This window comes from Myotis yumanensis, unplaced genomic scaffold (genome assembly GCF_028538775.1).
Source record: "Myotis yumanensis isolate MYYU_CA2020_CCGP unplaced genomic scaffold, mMyoYum1.0.hap1 SCAF_7, whole genome shotgun sequence".
Classification (NCBI taxonomy): Eukaryota; Metazoa; Chordata; class Mammalia; order Chiroptera; family Vespertilionidae; genus Myotis; species Myotis yumanensis.
In genome coordinates, this window is record NW_027223758.1 from 5,852,326 (window position 1) to 5,867,219 (window position 14,894).

Genomic DNA, 14,894 nt, shown 5'->3' on the forward strand with positions numbered 1-14,894 from the left:
CGCCGGCCAGGTGTCGGAGGGGCTGAAGCATGATCTGGGCATGTGCGAAGATGTTCACCACAGTTGCTTATCAGAGTGGAATAGTGCCAGCAGTCTGAATTTCCAACAGAAAGCGACCAGTTGAATAAATTATGGTTCCTCCCCGTTCATGGAATCCCATGCAGCAGTTACAAAGAAAAAATCAATCTCATGTATAGTGATTCAGAAAGGTCTCCAAGAAACAGTGTTAAGAGAAAAAAATGTAAGATGCAGAAAAAAATATACAATGGGTGCTATCTTTCATGTGAGAAAAAAATATATATTTTGTTGGTGAATGGAAAGAGACACAAGAAACATGGAATAATGGAGTTTGCAGGGAGGGACACAGAGGAAGTCTGTGACTTAGCCTTGGTTGGCAGTGGCTCCCAAAGGTGCTATTGTTGAAGCTCGAATACTGAAAGGTGTTGAGAGTACCCAGGCAGAGGGGTGAGGATCAGTGTTCTGGGCAGCGACGATAGTCCAGATGAGCCTGGGGTGTTTGCGGGCCCTTGAGGGGGGGGGGGAGGGAGGAATTGGGACAGGCAGCTGGAGGACAGGCAGAGGCAGGACCTCCCAGAGAATGATGTACCAGGATTATCATCACACCCTAATCCAAAACAACTCACTCACTCTATCTGTCCGTATGACATGGACCTAGTATGATGGCTTTGTAATGTGTCAACTTGGTGTCTCAGTCCGGCTCTGCTGCTGTAACAAAATGTCAGACTAGATGGCATATAAACAATAGAAATTTATTTCTCACAGTTCTGGAGGCTGGGCGTCCCAGATCAAGGCGCCAGCGCAGCTGTACTCTGGTGCGAGTCCTCTTCCTGGTTCACAGGCAGCCCATTCTGTGTCCTCACCTGGTGGAAGGAGACAAAGAGCCTCTTTTATTAAGAACACTAATCCCCATAGAACTAAGCACCTTCCAAAGGCCCCACCTCTTAACATAGGGGATTAGGATTTCAACACAGGAACTTGGGAGGGACACAAACATTCAGACCATAGCACTTGGCCAGGCTGTGCACGTCTCCGAGAATGCCCTTCTGAATGTTTGCAGATAGGACGGGCCAGCAGGAGATTCTTGCAAGATCCGGAAGGCGCTGTCTCTGACTCGGGATACAATGATGAACAGCCGATGTGACGCTTGCCTTCCCACAGTTCATTTTCTGCCAGGAGGAATCAGAAAATAAAACAGCAAATAAATAACATGCTCTCAGAGAATGAGAAGTGCCAGGAGAAAACGAAAAAGGGGGGCTTGCTTTAGACGGGGGATATTCTAGGGAGGCCTCTCAGATCAAGAGACATCAAGCTGAGGCCTGAGGGGCAGCAGGGATGGCCCCCCAAAGAGCACTCAGACTAAAGGGACAGGGATGTCAAAGGCTCTGAAGTAGGACAAGCCCGAGTCTTCGAGGAACAGGAAGGAGCCAGGCGGGCTGGCGGGTCATGAAGGAGGAGGGAGCGAGCAGGGTGAGGTCAGAGCCAAGGCTTTGTTGGCCTTGGACGTGCAGAGTTTGGATTTTATTCTAAGAGCCTCCCGGAGTCGAGGCATCTTCCAAAGTGGGCCAAGTGAAGCCCACACACAGCTTTTGAAAAGTGGAGAAGAAACGGCCTCGTTCTGTGTGTATGTGTGTGTGCACACAAGTGTGCATGTGCGTGTTTGTGCATGTGTGTGTGTAAGGAGAGAGAGAGAGACATTTCATGCCTGGGTCTTGGTCTCGGGTTGCCTTGCAGAGCCCCTCTCCGGCCTCTGTGCTGGGAGGCTGTTCTCACAGAGTTGCCCTCTCCAAGGAAACCAGACTCGCCCTCCCTGAGGGTTCTAGCCAGGCCCCTGTGAGAAGCACCGTGTGAAGCTGAATAACTGGCTCGGTTTTACGCTGCGTTTTCCTGGGATCCCATTAGCAACACTGAGCATTTCTGTCTTCCTTGGACAGAATTCCCACCCTGTTCTGTCTGGAACAGAAAGAAGACAGAAGGGGCGGGTGGTGCTGGGAACCTGGGCTCGGTGTGGCAAGAGGCCCTTTCAGGGCAACTGGGGGTCCAGTGGAGGAGGAACCTCTGAAAACAGGACAGATGGCAGCACCTTCCCGAGAGGTCACCGGGCGGCCCCGCGGACTCTGCCTCCTGTTCCCAGCCTCCTGGACTCGGCATTTCTATCTGATTGACTTGGAAATAACAACTTTACTGAGTAGGCTCCTAGAAACCATGTAGGCCAGAGAAGGGAAGCCACTTGTCTAAGGTCACACAGCTGCCCAGGGGCAGGGTTTGCCCTGAACCCAGCTTGACGCCCAGGCCGCTTTAGCGCACTGTGGAGGCCCTCGAAGAGGACTCAGCGCGTCCTGACAACCTCCTCACAGCCAGTGCTCCTGACTGGGGTTCTCTGGGGACTGCTGCCATTTCTCCCTTTGAGAGGAACTCACTCAGATCACAGTCTAGTTCTCAAGCAGGGGCTGGAGTGGCGGAGGGGGAGGGGTGTTAGAAACCACTTATATGCTGGTGAGAGGTCCCCAATCTTTTTGCCAAGCCACAAGTAAGCATAGAATACATCCAGCTTTCCTTGGAACCACCTGGTGCATAGTAGGTCTTCAACTAATGTTGGGCGGATGGGTCAGTAGGTGGCTGATGGCCATAGGAGAGTGCTGGCTGGAATCGCTTCCTTCCTTCCTGAAGATGGACTTGAAGCTCCACCTTCAGGAAGCCTTTCTGGATTGATGGAAGAAGGAATGGAGTCTTCAGCCTTGAGCAGTGTTTCTGGACTCATTGGGTATTCCAGTCAAGGTCCCAGAACTGAGCCTCATTGGCCTGACTTGGATCACGTGCCTCTCATCCCTGACCCAATCGATTCCTCCCTCAGGAAGGTGTGAGGCTCTAATCTGGCCCAGCCTGGCTCACCTGCTCAGGAGAGAGCCAGCACTGGGCCGGGCCCCCTGACTATGGCAGGGCAGGCAGGGGAATGCTTCCCCAGGCAAAACCAGGCTGTGGCTCCCTAAGCAGGAAAAGCTGATGCCAGGCAGACCGAAAGAACAGCAAGGCCCACCGGCTGAGAAAAACGCTCTCACTTGTCTTTCAGAGCCACACAGAGTGGTGGGACCCTGGATTCTGAATTCATTTCTGCATTATGCTCACTCAGGTGGGGGGGCTTTGTAAGTATTTGTTGAGTGAATGAAAGAAAATATGAACAGTGAATGAATGAACCTCCTGAAAGCAAAAGGCCATCCTCACAGTGGGAGGAAAGCAGGGACCCCAATGCCCGTGGCAGGGGCTGGCCTTTGAGACAACCTGGGGATTCAGGCTGTGTGGAGAGTGTGCAGGGCCCCACAGGCCACACTGCACTGCAGCCCAAGGCGCTTGGGCTTGAAGTTAGGTGGGGGGCTGCGTGAGTGGGCATGCGGATGCCAGGTCTGGGGACTCAGGGTGCAGCCTGGTGTGAAATGAGGGGTCGCTCTGCTCAAACATGCCAGCGTTGGCCCGGGGCCTGGTCCTGGAGGAACTCTGGAGGCAACAGATGGATCTGGAGTGATAGGAGGCCTGGGGCATTTCCTTGCTCCCTGGGAGCTGAGCCATCGCCAGCCCAGAATGCAGATCCTCACTAGGCTCTGTCTTGAGGTGGGGGGTTGGCGGCGGGAGGCCAGCCTGGCCGGTGTGGGGCTCTCTGGGGCCCTGCCAGCTCTGCTGGGCATATGTTAACAGCGACCAAATCTACACGTCTTTTGTTTTCAGTGCAGGAAGCTCCAACGGGCCGCCTCTAATATTTGGCAAGGGCGGTGGGAAGGGGCCACGCATATCTGAAGGCTGAATAAGGCGGCTTTGCGATGCTTTTCATGCAAATCCCATGACTGAGTTTCCCATGTGCAGGGAGAGGCTTTTCTACAGCCCCTTGGTCTTTTCAAATGAGTCTCACCTGGAGGGTGGAACAATTTGGTGGTCCCCAAAGGAACTACTGGGAAAGAGACATCCCCAGGCTCCCGGGTCAGGGAGAAAAACTGTCCCATTTTTCCAGGACCTCTGCCTAACCATGCTTCTCCTGGTGTGGAGGGGGTGCTATACCTACCACGGGGTTCAGCACCCCAAACGAATCATCTCATCTAACTCTCCAAACAGTCCTAGGCACCAAGGCTTCTATCCTCTGTTTTATAGACAAAGAAGCAGTTGCATGTGGCTGACCTGAGGTCACGGAGAGGGAGAGCCAAGCTGGAACTCAGGTCCGGCTAGATCCAGAGCCCACGCCAGCCTCTCAATCATGTTGTTAATTTGGGGGGGAATCTACTAATACCACCCGCGACGAGCTTAGTTAAGCCAGTCAGGGGAGAGCACCTCATATGTCAGTCACCTGGGGAAGCCCTGGCAGAGCCCCCAGAACAGGAGTGCGACCCAGTCAGCAACATATTGACAGAGCAGCTGCCATTTGCCGGGCATGGCCTGCAAGACACAAGGTCCCTGCCCAGATGGTAGACACACATGGAGGGTCATAGAGACTCAGGCAAGGCCTCTAGGAGGAGGTGACATTGGAGCAGAGAAACTGTCCGGGAGGAATGTCACAGGGAGAGGGTACAACAGGGCAAGCTTGAGGTAGGAAGTGCCTGGGGATAGAGCAGCAGGCGGGGGCGGGGAAGGTCAGAGGCCAGAGGATGCAGAGCCAATAAGGACTCGCCTGAGCCTGATGTAATCAATCACCAATCCCTGGAGTGCTCTCTGGTTCCCAAAGCTCAGCTCCCCAAGGGCTCTCCAGGCTGGGAGCGCTCAATCTGCTTCCAAGCTCCGGCCATGAAGAAGGCTCAGAGTTGGCCCCTCCTCTCCATGTTGGGTCTGGCGGGCTCCCACCAGCTGGGTGGCCTCATTCCGCCTTCCCTGCAGGCTCCTGGGAGGGAAGGATGGAGAGGCCCTTCTTTGGGAATTTCTACAGACCATCTCCATGCAGAGGGCCGGCCGGCGCTTTCTTCTCTGCTCCAGAGCCATTCACCACTAAGAACGTTCTCTTTCTTCCCAATCTTTTGGGGTCTCTCAGCACCACCGATCTTCAGTTGTCCTCGGGTGCGAAAGTCTGGGCTTGCATCTGGCACTCGCTCTCACTCGATTTTAGTTTTGAAGGTGCAACAGGCCACCCATCAAAGAACAGGAGGAAGGGAGTGAGTAAGGAGGGCAGGTGGCTGTCCTAGCCTGTGAGGAACCCATGCCCCACTCCATTCCTTGGTTTGTTCCCTCTTCAAATGGGCACATCAATTCTTGAACCATGGGAAGGTCCCAAGAGATAAAAGGAGGGGCAGTCACATGGCAGAAAGGGTTCAAAGGAGAAGGTGTAGGAGAGAAATCTCTCCAGACCAGCGTCCCAGCCGGGGCAGCCCCGATGAGGGCTGGAGAGTGCTCTGCTGTGGGCTGCCCTGTGCGTGGTCAGTGCTTAGCAGCGTCCCTGGTCTGCATGCATGAGATGCCAGTAGCAGCACCACAGAACTGTGACAACTGCAAATGGCTCTAGGCACGGTCAGATGGCCCCTGGGGGGTGGGGGGATCACCCAGTTGAGATCTGCTGCTTTTCACATGCAAGGCCTGGGTGGTGTCCTCATGTGACTGGGACCTATCTGGGCCTGGTGCCCTTCAGAGAGGCTCTTGGTGACTCAGGGACTGGAGCAGTGACACTGAGGGGGACCAGGAGAGACTTTAGTCCAAAGCTGGTGCTCGGCCACCCCTCAGAGAGGGTGTCGTCTCCTCTGAACACTCAGAAGGCAACAGGGATGCGGAGAAGCCTTTGGAGGCCACTGAGTCTCCCCACTCAGCGTCCTACAGCGCAGGGCCTTCCCACGAGAGGCGTGCTGATGAGTGCCAGGTGTGGGGCCGGAGCCTGTGTGTCTCCAAGGCATGTCAGGTCAGAGAGTGAGGCTCTAGGGGTCGGGCCCTGGGCCTCTGAGACAGCGGCCTTCCACGGCTCCCCAAACTGTGGTGGGTATGGCCTGAACTTCATTTTTCTTACATTTTCATTTTTAGCTTTTTTCCTGGTTCCTGGCTCTGGGAAAAGTGGAAAAACATACAATGACCATACTGTTGATGTCTTGGTCCAAGAGGAGGAAAGATTTCAGTCACCGAGAGAAAACACTGGTTGACGTGTGGGCTCATAAATCACGCCCACATTTATGCATTTGCGGGTGTGGGTCTGCATGGTATTTTCCTTTCTCAAGAAAAGAGTTTCAACTCTGGACTCTCTGACAAGGCCCTGGAAAATAGGTCCTTTCTCCCGCTGCTGAGGGCTGCTTTCATCGGAGTGTTTGTCAAACAGACCCCGAGCCCCCCTTCCTCTCCTCGGGGTGAGTGGCTCAGTGCTGAAGACCTGGGGGAGACGAGCAGGGTTTCCTGGCATAAAGTTCATGAAATTAGAGATGGGCAGCGTGCCTTCCTGAGCATGGGCATGGCACCCTGAGCCCCAAGGCAGCACCAGGCACATCGTAGGTCCTTGGTCGGCATAGAAAGAAGGACCTCTCATGCCCAGATTGGTGAGATGGCTGATCTTTGACTTCAGCACAGTTCCCGTCTCCTCTCTGGCAGCCATATTCTTCTCCCCTTTCCTCCCTGACACCCTCTCTCTTAATCTAGCATGTAGTCACTGGGCTATAAAATGACTACTGAATAAACTATCGATCAAATAACAAATACTTTTAACATCTATCATGTATATGCCACTGGGTTAAGACCTAGAAAATGTATGGGGCTTTGGGGAGGGAGAATGAGGTTCTCAGTTATGAAGGATGGCAAATGCATGGCACACCTGTCCCCATGTCTCCCCCCGCCTCCCCACCCCCATGCTCCTAGCAGACATTGCTAATCAATCACTGCACAATTCTGTAGCTTCAGAATTCTGCCAGATGTGGAGCTCTGGGCTGCTCCTCCTGGGGAAGGTTTATCACTTTGACCTCTGGGGGGTCAGGGGCCATCTGCTTGACCAGCCAGTTGGGTCACATCAACCCTGGTGATCAGTGCAGGAACAGAGACATCATGCTGCTTTATTCTGCGTATCTTAGGAGGATCAGAAACCCACCCCTCAGAATGGAAAGAACCTTAAGAGACAAAGCTACAGGTGATGATGGTCAGATGAGGCCTTGGCGAGAGGCCTAGGCTTTCACAGTGTTGCTGCTCATCTCCACTAAGCCCACCCTGAAGGAATTCCTGGAGGAGGAGATGTGCCAGTGTGTCAGCTGTCTCCCTTCTCCTAGGCATCTGTCTTTGATGAAATGGAATCGCTATGTCCTCTCCTTTCCTTACAAGGACACCAAGTCATTGGACTTAGGCCCACCCTAAATCCAGAATAATGTCATCTCAAGATCCTTAGTTAAGTACGTTTGCAAAGATCTCTATTTCCAAATAAGGTCCTTGATGGGTGTGAAATTTAGGGGGGCACTATTCAATCCAGTCCAGGGGTCATCAGAGCAGTGGCTGGCGATAGGCATATGTCCCGGGTGTTCGCGGCTGCCCTCAGGTCGAGATGTCTGGGAGGAGAGGGAACAGGAGTGGCTAGAGCTTCCCCTGCTCATTACCCAGCGGGTGTTACACTTTTGCACCACCTGTGCCTCCTCGGAGCAGAGCTCTCTCAGCGGGTCTACACACCCCCGTTTTCCAGGGTGGCTTCAGGAAGGGACTTCATTGCCTTCTCTGGGCCCAGATGGAGGTAAGGTCACCTTGGATTCCATCATCATCAGTAATTTTTAGTGTGTGTGTGTGTGTGTGTGTTGTTTCTTAACAGGCACCGGGGCAGGAAGTCTTGATGTCCTTGTAATGGTCACCACAGGTTCACAGAGGATCCACTGTCCAAGGGGCCAGCGGCCCTCTGGGGAGATGTAGGTCTCTCTCCTAGGGTCTGGGGCTGGTCTCAACTGTCCCCAAATCTGGCTTTTGCTGGGAAGTGGGCTGCAGAATGGGCCCCGTGAGAGTCATAAACCCCAGGCAGGAATGAAGTCTGGTTTAAAAAGCTAGGATTTGCCCGGAATAATATACAGCCTGGGAGACAGCTTCCTCTTACGCCAGGCCTGCGCTGCTGTAACAAAGCCCACAGATGGGATCCCCAAGAAGAGCTGAACCCACCCGTGCTCAGCAGGCAGAGACGGTCCAGCTGACTCTGCCCTCACAGAGTCCCCCATTCAACACACAAACAGGGTGCAGGGGTGAGGCATGTGGGGGCAGGAAGAAGGCGGGGACCCAGGAGTGGGAGATCCAGAAGGAAGGTTTTTGGAATGCCCTAGCTGCTCCCCATCTCCCCCATCTCCCTGGTGTAGGACAACCATGACTGCTCCCCTCACTGGGATCCTGGGTTCCCCCTGCATCCCCAAAGAGTCTCCACACAGGGACCAGAGGGATCTTTTAAAAATCAGTGAGAGAGTTAAAAGCTGTATCCACTGGTCCAATGAAAACTATCTTACTGAAAGAGCATTTCATATATACTTTTCAATCTGTTATATATTACAGGCCACAGAGTGAATGTATTCTATTAGATGGACTGTATTATGCTTACAAATCATAACTCTTATTATATCAAATGCAGGAAAATCTATTTATTATTGTTTCCCTAAAAGACTTGTATTATGCGAGCAGACTCCTGCCTGCCCTCAAAGCATAGCTAAATATTACCTATCTGCAGGACTGGCATTGCCATTTCTTCCATTTCCAGACGAGCCAGTCCCTCTGATATACTTTTCACAAAAAATATGACACACTTTTCATATACAATTCTGTGTTTATTACATTTGTTTTCTGCTGTATGTGGGGGGGGGGCACCCCTTTGAATCTACTCCCCTCCCCGTCCCTCACCGGCCTGTGCTTTTGCACCCTGTCCCTTGGTCTCCAGCCACCCCTGCTGGAGCACTTCCTCCCTCTGGCCATGCCCAGGCTTCTCTGGGGTAGGTGACGAGGACCTCTGCCTCCCACCTCCATCCTTTGAAAGTCACACACAGCTCTCAAGACCAAAACAACCCACTTTGCCCAGACTTGAAGGGTCCTTGGCACCCACCGAGGGCCTTTAAGGAAAGACATCTTCTCCCTGAGGGACAAATGCATCCTCCCAGCGAGGGACCGGATTCCAGAACCTTCGAGGAGACCGGTGGTCACCATTTGCTGGTGGTGTGGTGTCCGGAGCACCTGGTCCCGTGAAGGTGCTTGATCAGTACCTGAGGGAGCCAAGAGCGATGCTCAGAATCAGGCCGAGACGCTGGCCCTTTACTGGGCACGTAGGAGAAACGACCCCTGTGCTAAGCGCTCATTCTCAGTGTGGAGCCAGCCCTGCCCCCTGTACAGGACCAGGTACATCCGGGCTCTGGGCGGGAGAGGGATAGGTGGGCCTCTGCCCGGCACTCGGGAGGCTCCCGTCTTGTCAGAAAGGCAGGCTATTGAAAACTTTTCCACTGATAAGGGTTAAATAGCCGTTCAATACAACAATAGAAGAGATATTCAAGGCAGGACATGATTAATTGCCTGGCCAATCGTCCGGATGATAAATGTTTTAGGAGCTCAGGGAGGAAGTCATTTCTCCAGGCTGAACAGACAGACACCACGGGGGGTGACTGCCCCTTTGAAGGGGCCTGTGGGGCTGCGGCCGGAGGGGGTCATTGTCTTGGGGACCCATGATGGCGGGAATTGGGGCGGGGGGGAGAATCTTCCTCTTTTTTCTTAAGTAGGCCTGATATTCTGTTTGGCTACAGTCAACCCACGCCGGAGTCATTAGCCAACCAGTTGCCTCAAGGAAACGGAGAACCAGCAAACACGATATTTACTCCCCGTCCAGCTGTTTAAACTTCTTCTGGACAAACCATCCATCACAGATCTCCCGTCTAGAAGGTGGCATTGGAATGCAGGGTCTGCATTGCGTGGACACAGGGTGAAGACGCTGGCTTGGATCCCCGAGAGCAGCTGGGGTGTCTCCCCCTAGGCAGGCAGGTTCCACAGAATATGACACAAACGCATCATTTTCACGGCAGTGATAAGACTGACAAGTGTTTGGATTGTGCCCAACATTTCAAGAGGCTGGAGCCGAGAAGTTTCTTTGAGGCTCTGAGCGCTGGCTTGTGCTCAGTTGGGTATCTATTAAGAGAAGAGCCATTTCATCACGGCTGGTACCATAAATTGGTTCATGGATGCCCCAGGCTTTATCTCATTAAATTGTGTCACTATCTATAAATGGTGTTCAGGCCATTTCTCTGGGAGCAGGGTTATCTGACTGTTTCGAAACTGCAACCCGAAGTGGTGAGACGCCCCTATCTGCAGACGGGGCAGGACGCCCAGCATTTCCCAAACGCCAGCCATCCTGAGAGGCCGGCCGCCCTCCCACGGCCGCCCGTGGGCCATGCTGAGCCCTGGCGTCCCTCGCGGAGAGAAAGCTGATGGCTGTGATGAACCCAGGCTGTCATCTGCAGGGGCTGGCTGCTGCCGTCACAGCTGGGAGGGGGCTCCTGCAGCCGCAGCCCGGAGAGGCGTGTGCTGGGCACTGCATTAGCCACAATGGCCGCTCTTCTCCCATTCTCTATTCCCCCAAACCTTACTGACTTGAATCCCTCCTGAAATAACCGGTGCCTGTGAAAGAACATCTTGTGACCATCGTTGTCATCGAAGCGCCCCTCCCCCGTTGTGTTCTAAATCAGCTGTAATGGAATTGTGATGGGAACAGTGTTGCGGAGGAGTTGGGGGGCAGGCTTCAGGGTCAGCATGGGGGTCAAGTCCTCATGTACCCCTCTACTTTGGGCAGACCACGCAGGCCTCTGAGACTCAGCTTCCTTATCTGTAAAATGGGCTTTTGACAAGGGTGACATCAAACTGCGCATCCCAACCATTAGTTAGTGCCTGGCACTGCAGCGAGGGCACAGGCCGGGGTGCCACTGTGGGGGGGATGGCACTGGAGCACCAGGCCGTTCACAGTCGGGGAGGCACCGCCTCACCATGGAGGGACATCGCCATGAGACCAAGTCCCCTTGGACTTCTCATCTGAACCCTTCGAACCCTTAGGCCACTGTTTTCCTTCCCAGGACACTCCCTCAAGGGCCGGAAGAGGGGACATGCTTGGGAGGGAGAAGTCAGAGGGGTGAAGAAGGGGGGATGGGGAGGGTCAAGCATGTCTGTGGGGCGTCCCTGGTCCAGCCCGAGTCTTGGCCTGGCTCCGAAGCGTGGGAATGTTTGGCCAAGCCGAGCTGGGAGAAGATTCTCCAGGCTGGACACAGTGAGCCAGCCCCGGAGGTAGCAGAAGCCTGTGTTTATGGGGCAGCCAGGGACGGCAGCAGACAGCGGGAGGAAGAGGGAGAAAGCAGTCTGTTGTTCTTTTAAATTAAAAATAAGTTCCATATGTTGTTGGTCCCCAAGGAAGGCAGCTTCGGCATTGAAGGCCCTGCTCGTCGTTGGAAGACAGGCTCTCCAGGGCCTGGGTCTTACGGAGAACACGCTGCCAAACATTTCACAGGTTGTTTGAGCTCTTGGAGGAAAATCTCCCCTGAGCGCCCTGCACACCGCGCTGTCAGGACACTAAGTCGGAAGGAGAGGAGAGCCTCCCAGAGACGCTGGACAGGCGGGGGGAGAAGTCCCGCGATGGGAGCGCCAGCTGCCACCGCAGCCCTGAGGCCCGCACCCGCCGCCACAGGGACCAGACGGCGCCTGGCTCCGCACGGAAATGTCCAGGGATGCTGTCCCCTTGTCCACCCCTTGGAGTCCAGATGCATAGCCTGGCCTCCGAAGCCCGTCAACAGGCGGGCCAGCGGGCAGGAGGCGGGACGCCAGCTCCACACGCTCTCTTCGCAGGCCTGTTTCTCCTGCTGCCACGGGGGGGGGGGGGGGGGGCATCACGGCGGAGAAGACCTCCATTGAGCTCATGTCACTCCCTCACAAAAGAGGCGCGGGGTGGCCCTTTAATTGGTCAAGAAACAGGATCTGAGAGGGGAAGGGGCTTGACTGAGGCCACACAGCCAAAAAGTGTGAAACCGAGATTTGAACCCAGATCTAAATCTTCTTACCCACCTCACTTTTTTGACTCTTAAAATGCCATTCTCACCCCCACCCCTCTGCCACACCGTGGCACCTCACCCACTTGAGGTCCTGCTCAGCTCCCATGCCACCTCCCCCAGCACATCTGGTCCCCCGCCTGGGTCTGGGTTCTTCCACTGGCCTCCGGTCCTCTGCCTTGCGCCACGGCCAGCTGAGTTGGTGGCTGGTTCCTCCCAGAAAGTGAGCCCCTAATAGGAAATGAGACTCAACCCATGTGTCGGAAGAGGAACTGGGAGGGGCATTAGTCTGGCAGCCTTGGGGGGGCGGGGGCGGCGCACCACCATGGGTCTCCCATGTTTGCCCCACAGACTCCCGCAGCTGCAACAGGCCTGGGAAGGGACCTAGTCCTCAGCATGAGACGGGCCTCAGGGCCAAGAACCCACACGATCCCTGTCGTGTCCTGTCCTGTCCTCGGAGCTCCTTGGGTTCCACGTGGAGAGAGGAGGACGAGAGCGGCGGAGAAGAGGCAAGGGGGAGGAGGAAGAGTAGAAAGAGAGAGAAGAGGAAGAGAGAGAAGGTGGGAGACAGGGCAGAGCAAAGGCAGGGGCACAGGAGAGCGCGAGAACCAGGCAGAGGGAAGTGTGAGGCCACCAAGAGAGACGGAATGACCTTCAAGGGTTCGAGCTGACTGTCTAGCGGGTTCAGCCAAGAAATCCACATCTAACCCCACACTTGGGCCATCCCTGAGCTGGGTGCCTGGGAGGCCGCAAGCTGGCGACAGGTTCTCAGTCAAGCGCAGCCCAGACAAAGGGAAGGGCGCGTGGCTCGGAGAACCAGGCGGCTGGCGTCAGCACGCACGCAGCTCCCCGAGGACAGGCATTTATTCCCAGCACGGCGTCCGATCAGAAACACCCAATACCCAAAACCGTTTAAAGTTTCTGCCGCTAATAGCGTGATTTCTTTCTCTGTCATCAGTGGTAACAAACTGATCTATAAAAGGCTTTAAAAGTGCAACAAATAGCTCCCGCAGTCCCCCGAAGTCAAGCTCGCCGAGAAACGGCTGATTGTATGGCTCCCTGCAAATTTGGGTGTTTGGACACGGTTGATAGACTGAGTTCAGGGCCGGTGGGCACTCCAGGAGTGGGGTGAGGTGACAGCCGGGCGAAGCCATTCTTTGGAGCCTGCCTGGGCTGCCCTGCTCCCCACTGGGCAGGACGAGGGTGAAAGGGGCCAGGCAGGAATGTAAGGCCAGGTGAGCACGGGCCGGCCTGGACAGAGGGGGTTGGCATTCAGGTAACAAACAATTGTGGACGGTAATTTCAGGGGTTCTGACAGCTACAAAAGAGCATCGAGCAGCACCTCCCACCATCTAGTCTGTTCCTTGTTATTTATCTGTCTGTCTGTCGTTGGACCCTCCCAGTGGACTGGACAGAGCTTGCACGTGGGAGGCGCCCATGGGGTTCTGAGCAGGGTGGTCTGGAGAGGCAGCTGCTTGCCCTCTGCCCTCTCCCATCTGGCTGGGGAGCATCCACTGTCTCATTGAGCCTGTCACTCTTCCTTTCCAGCTCAAGAAGTGGCATTTTCAACACAATAACCGGCTCAGGAGTGGGTGTGGGTGACTCGGCGGGGGCTCAGACTGAGAACCGAAGGCCAGCGGGATTTAGCGCGAGCGCGCCCCCGCTTCCACGGCTCAGGCGGGGAGTGACTCACCCTGTAAGTGGTGTGAGTCAGCTCCGTGCGGATGCCCTCGGCACAGCGATGAGACCCGGCATTAAAAATGCACATTGATAATGGGAGAGCTGGCAGGCAGCACAGGAGGATGCCACACATGTGCGCACACACTCTCACATTTATACACCCTCAAATACACACACCGGCACATACACTTCTACACACTCAAATTCACACTCACACACCCTGCACATATACCCACACACTCATGCACTCTCACTACGCACCACACCTGCACACCTTCCTCCCTTTTCTCTCCCCTTCTCCTCCCTCCCACCCTTCCTATTAAGAACATAGGCCTCGGAACCAGAGATGCATACCCCAGCCCACCCGAGGGCACAGCTCCTGGAGGAGGTGGCACGGCCAGGGTTCAAGTGAAGTGAGGGCGAGAGGAGTGAAGGCTGATGCATGGATTTGAACTTGGATGGCCAGGAAGGGGGCAGTGGTGATGCTCCCTGAGAACAGGGCAGCGCGAGCAGGTTGGAGGAAGATCATGAGTCCCTCAGCGGGCGGATGGGATTCTCTAATGGGGACCCCGGATTTGGACAGTGCTGGGCAGCCTTCTGGAGGAGGTGGGGTGAGAGCCATGGAGGTGGGGGGAAGGCTGGTGCCCAGGGAGCGACCTCAATGGCATCTGTAAGCGCTGTGCTTAGTTCCAGCCCACAGCAAGAGTCCCCAGAGTTTCGGAAAGTGGGTACCACAGCGCATCTGAGCCCACAGAAGGAAACTCTACACAAGAGTCAGAACTTCAAGGGCCCCCAGGCTTCATTTTCTTGGGCTCCAACCTGGTGGGTCTAGTCAGCAGTCCAAGACCATCACGGAAAACCAGGAAGCATGACAAAGGCTTCCTACGCAGTTCTCAGAGGCACTGGGTCTCTGCTCCAGGCACTGCCCATCGGCCTCCCAGGACCAGGGAGGGAGGTGGGAAGGGGACCCCAACAGGGAGGAGAGACCCTCAACGGCGAGGTCTCGGAGCCCCGAATCCACCTTGTGAGATGGCTTGTCACGATGGGCTTGTTGTTTGTAGAGGTTGTTTTTGTTCATGGCTTCTAAAAGTTGGGTGGGATTGTCTCTGGGACCACCCAGAATAGGCCAGGTTTAGATGCTAGATTTACTAAACAGAACAATACACACATACCCACTAAAACATGCAAACTCACATACTCACACATTCTCACACTCACATTCACACATGCACACATTAACTA

At 54.8% G+C, this 14,894-nt stretch overlaps 1 long non-coding RNA gene across 1 annotated transcript in view; it reads right to left on the reverse strand.

Moving 5' to 3' along the window:
• Positions 1-822: 822 nt before the first annotated feature.
• Positions 823-14,894, reverse strand: part of LOC139014404 (uncharacterized) — a 126,793-nt gene continuing 112,721 nt past the window's right edge. Inside the window, exons 4-5 of the long non-coding RNA XR_011472222.1 lie at positions 1,022-1,187; positions 823-881 (exon numbers count right to left, since the gene is read on the reverse strand). This is a non-coding gene — a long non-coding RNA (uncharacterized lncRNA). The remainder of the gene's footprint in view (positions 882-1,021; positions 1,188-14,894) is intronic.